The sequence below is a fragment of the Copidosoma floridanum genome, unplaced genomic scaffold (assembly GCF_036245765.1).
Source record: "Copidosoma floridanum isolate Cflo_tuat_1 unplaced genomic scaffold, Cflo_Japanese_pri ptg000007l, whole genome shotgun sequence".
Lineage (NCBI taxonomy): Eukaryota > Metazoa > Arthropoda > Insecta > Hymenoptera > Encyrtidae > Copidosoma > Copidosoma floridanum.
The window spans coordinates 13,634,902-13,639,956 of NW_028321884.1; the positions used below are offsets into that span (position 1 = coordinate 13,634,902).

The 5,055-nt window shown below is 37.2% G+C and overlaps 1 long non-coding RNA gene across 1 annotated transcript; it reads left to right on the plus strand.

Moving 5' to 3' along the window:
- The first annotated feature begins 479 nt into the window (after nt 1-479).
- Nucleotides 480-3,486, plus strand: LOC106643773 (uncharacterized). Its single transcript, XR_016292835.1, has 3 exons — nt 480-714; nt 804-1,459; nt 2,503-3,486. It is a non-coding gene; the product is annotated as an uncharacterized LOC106643773 (long non-coding RNA).
- The last annotated feature ends 1,569 nt before the right edge of the window (nt 3,487-5,055 follow it).

Sequence of the window (5,055 nt, forward strand, 5' to 3'; positions counted from 1 at the left end):
CGCAATGGCCTAATTTTGGAATATAATTCGCCACTTTTTCAACGTGTAAAGAAACACGAGAAAGAAAATCCAGCTATGTCCCTTTCCCCTTTTCTTAACTCCGAGATGTTGAGAGAAAGAGAGAAAGAAAGAGAGAGAGAGAGAGAGAAAGAGTATACTCAGCGTTAGTGAACATTAACAATACTCTATCTTAACTTTATTATTGATTAATGTTAACGTTAAGACATAATATTAATATACATCCAACTTAAGTTATTGCCATCAATACTTGTAAAATCTGAATGTATTAAAGAGAAAGAAAGGGCATGAGTGAGCGAATCACCTTCCCTTCCCTCGACTCACGTAGGAGAGCAAGCCGGATGTGCAAAGTGCCAATTTTTGAGTGGCTATAAACTAGAGCAGCTTCAGCCAATTAGATTTTTGGCTATTATCTTTTCCTCAAGATTCTTCCCCGGCAAGCTTTTCTGCGTCATCTTCGAGCCAGCGCGTGACCGAGGTCCACTCCTATAAAAAGGCCCAGGGGGCCCTGAAAAAAAAACCAGTGAACTGTCACTCCTCGAATGTTGCACTAGGTAATTAGAGTCTGTCTCTGCTATCTCGTGGTCCTCCATGAGTGAGTTTTATTCCGCCTCAACGGAGACGCAGTGAGTGGAATCCGCTTCTACCACCTCGTGCTGGTTCAGTTTGTGAATTGCCTTAGAGTTCCAAGTAAAAGTAAGTTGTTATTGTAACTTTAACTTTCTACTTTTCTCTTTTTCCGAAATTGTACGCACCTCGATATCTCATCTACGTATCCTGTGTAGCTCCCGAGTTATCAAGTGCAATCTTGGACAGTACTATGAATAGAAATAAATGCTATGGGATTGAAATGTTAAAAAAACATCATCAGCATCAGATTTATCATTCAGATAATGGATTAACTGATCAAATTAAAACAACAGTATGTTTTAACATTAACGCGAGAAGTCAATTCTTCAGTTGCCAATCGAAAGTTAACAATAAAAATATACCAAAAAAGCATGTATGCAAAACGCACAGATTAACAATTGATTGACAAGGAAAAAATATCAAAGGATCCAAAGTCTTAAACCAACCAAGTCTCCTGATTTGTCAAAATACACATAAAGTCTGAAAAACCCGTGAGCCCGAAATACTTACTAACACCGTTTTCACGAATGAAAAGGAAAGTAGAAGAGATAAGCTTTTGTTAGGGGCAATAAAAGTTTTGAGAGCCTCTCTTTGACGTTGGGGAATCAGACTCGGGAGAAATCGGTACATTCACGTATACACTGTCCACGAGCGCTTGGAATATTCCAACCTATACCTCATATTGTCCCTTATGTCACGTACAGTTCGTCGGCTACCAACGACAACCACAGTATACGAGAGATCGGACTCGGAGGCTCCAGTGGACTTGACTCTGTGCTTGTGAATTCATCTTCCTGTAGTCAAAAAAGTAGTAAGTTCAACTCAATTCTCATATTTTATATTTTCATCATGTCTTCTTCATCCAGTTGTCAGGTGCATATAGACATCCCTTTTGTAACGACAATACTCTTCAGTTGAGTCCCTTACACATAAGTGTAAATCCACATAAACATCCCAAATTCGTTCCCCTTTTTTTTCCGAGACTTATCTTCAAGATGAAGCTCATTTTGTTCGCAATGTCACGTACTATGTCGAAAAAAATTGTGAACACAGATTTGAATCGCGGTGAGACACGTTTTTCTCGAATTTTGATGCAATTATTAAATCCATGTACTTGTATCATACATATGTGTGTAATTTTGCATGTAAGTTACGGAAAATGGTACCACCTCGACGGTGTTATGATTCATTCTCCATAGTACATGACATTACAAAAAACCTACCGTGGCCCTTGCGTTTACTTTTCATGAAACATTTTTAGCCAACCTACTAAGTTTGCTCTATTTTCATAAATATCTTTTTTTTCTATATTTTTTTTTTTTTAATAACATACATGTGGACGCTACTCCGCTCAAGCAAATGATCTTTTAACAAAATCTTTTGGTGCAAATCTATAGTACCATCTATCTATAGTGCACATCCAATTAAAAGGATTAATTTTGGGTAATCGTTCTGTTTAAAGTACGAATCCGATGCTTGAAAGTGTCAGCACGGACAGCGAACCGTAACTATCAGTAAAGGGGGCTAGATAGGGTTTCGTGACTTATTCAATTGGGATAGACCCACCAAAGTTTTTAAAATGTATTATGCTCTACTAAACACGGTTTTCAATAATGGGTAACTGTCCGAGGTTTTTTTTTTTTTTTTTAACAAATTTCACCAACAAATTAGGTTGGTAGGGTTGTTTTTTCGAAAAACAGAAAATTTTACCCGATGAACGAAAAATTCTACGTAAAGTGTATTTGTTAAATCTGTACTTTTCTCGCAAAAAAACTGCAAAGCTTTGATGCGTTTTCTACGTTCATTTCTACAAGAATCGTACTAATCATCTAAGTAATTTGGTTTCCCTTCCAGTGGACATTCCAGTGCGTGAATTCGACGACGAAACGAAAAAGAAGCTCGCAGAGGCTCCGACGAACAAAGTCCGATGTGACATCATCCGCGACTTCTACAGGCGAGTTCAAAACGAACATAAGTGCTTTTTATTGGGTGTGTACGAGAGGTGGTACGTAACTCAGCTCCTCAGGGCTTACAAGGCACCAGTCCGAGATATGGATCTACCCACGCTCACCTGGTCGAACCACGCACCGACAGACTTATCGGAACCCCCGAGGAGAAGATACAACGTGGGGACTAGACTCAAACTTGTTTACATGAGGAAATTCAGGAAGCTTTAGAATCCAAGTCAAAGCACCGAAAATCTCTGAATTTTTAGGCGCACTTGTTGAATTTTGTGTAAAGTCTTCTTGTGAAGTCTACGAATCAGCGAAATTTGTGACATTGTACCAGTTACTGCATCCCCAATGAATAATGCGTGGGTATCTCCCATAATGTTTTCATGCTAAGGTCCCGATCCAATTACTCCGAACGATTGCTAAGTTTTGTAGGTTAGATTCGTTGAAAGTCACTTAGTTAAACAATTATAAATGTCATGGCGTAAAGTATAATCCTGGATTAAACGTTTTTAATGTCCGAACGTGTTACAATTTCTAGAGCACACGAATTTTTCCGAGTCTGTTTTTCTTATTTTGTGTTACTGACGAGTGCGCAGTGATTGGTGCCTGTGCAGTAAATTGGTCGTTTACTACTCCAAAAGTTGTAAAACACTGCACTGTAAATTAAGGCAACTATTATTTAATCAAGGACAAAAATTAAACAAATTTAATTTTTACTTTTCGTTCACATAATTCAGACCTTCTAAAAAATATTCTTACTTGTAGTATAAATGTTGTAAGCTGTGCACTTAGTGAATGGATAAAAATTCTTGTTATAAAAATGCGGATGCTATCTACTGCAAGTTAAAACCAAAAAAGTACATTTTGTTTACCTTACTTTTTTTTTTTTTTTTTTTCAAATACTAAGAAAATCATCCATGTAATTTTATTAAAATACAGAAATAAATTTCAACAACTTTTAATTTTTAAATATTTTTTTTAAATTAAACACATCATCATAGTTTTATCCCTCCATTTCACACAATACCATCCCAAATATTAAACTATGATCGAAAAATGATAAGCTCCATATTTCGATATGAGTGGTGAATTTCGTCAAATTAACTATAAAATCTCAGGTTTAAGTCAGTAACCAGATAGTACACGGATGATTAAAGGACTGGCGTAAAATCAAATAAAAAATTAAAGACAAAACCATGAAAAAAGGGCCTCGTGTGTCATGTTGGACAAGGGTTGGCCACCCGAATTTTCAATTAACGCGGAGCGTCAAAGTTAACTGCATCCATTAGCACATTTTCAATTTGACACCGCATCACGCCCTGCGCGTGTAATATGCGAGTACACTGTATATATACACCCACCAAACTCTCGGGCGCCGTAAAATCTGCATTTTCACATTAAATTCGATCCACCGAAGCTTCTCGGCGCGTATAGTGTATCCTCGCGCGAGGGCGCTAATTGAATGAAAACATTTTTGAAGCCCGAGTTGACGCGCTTTATCGTGAAAAAGTCGCGACGAGCCGAGCCTACACGTATATATTTTTGGATTTTACTGGTGAGAGCCCTGTTTTTTTTTCGTTAACAGGCAATGGTGCAGTCCCTTGAAATCGATCAAGTCTAGGGTCGTATTCAACAGTGATGAGAGACTAAATATTTCCTTACGAATATACGTATAATATGCCATCAAAGCAGGTATGCCCCAACGAGAAATGAATGCGTAAATTGAATCGATCCGCACTACGGACTTTCGAGCTAAACCATCCACTGGTACCAATAAACTCTCGTTGCCTTCTCGCCCTTTTAAATCTATTTTGAAAGTACCTTGTACCATATGTACGTACTGAAAATATTCAATTCAGACTGTGTCCTTGTCCCTCATGCCATTTTTTGTCCATTCTGCACAAGTTTCTCGGCTGGGAGTCCTGCGTTTAGATCGGAAGCAAAAAGTGATACCTGATATATGTATATGTGTGTGTGTATATATATATATAATGTGTGTAATTCATGTGCATTGAATATCATACGTTAATTGCGCGTGGTGAATTTCTCCCACGTTGGTACAGTAAGCTCGTTGTTTTCTTCTCAGCATCTTTTTTTACTGCTGTTTTACGTGTAGCTATGCAATCAGCTTTACCCTCAAGCTATGAGGATACTCTTGGATAAAGTACAGAAATTTTATTGGCAAAAAACAACGAACTCGTATCTTGTAAAGTAATAAAAGTGTTTGTTTCGTTGTTTATAAGGTAGAAGAAAATATCTAAAAAATATTTTTTTACATGTTTCGTCTTAAGATTGATCCTGACTATTTCCTCTAAATTTATACGATTTTTTAATTCCTGGGTGTATTTATGAAGCATCTTGCATTCAAGATGCATTGTGTGGTATTTTCTCAAGACAAATTTTTCAATCTTATTAAGAAAATGTTTACATCCGAAGGAACTAACTTTTCGTG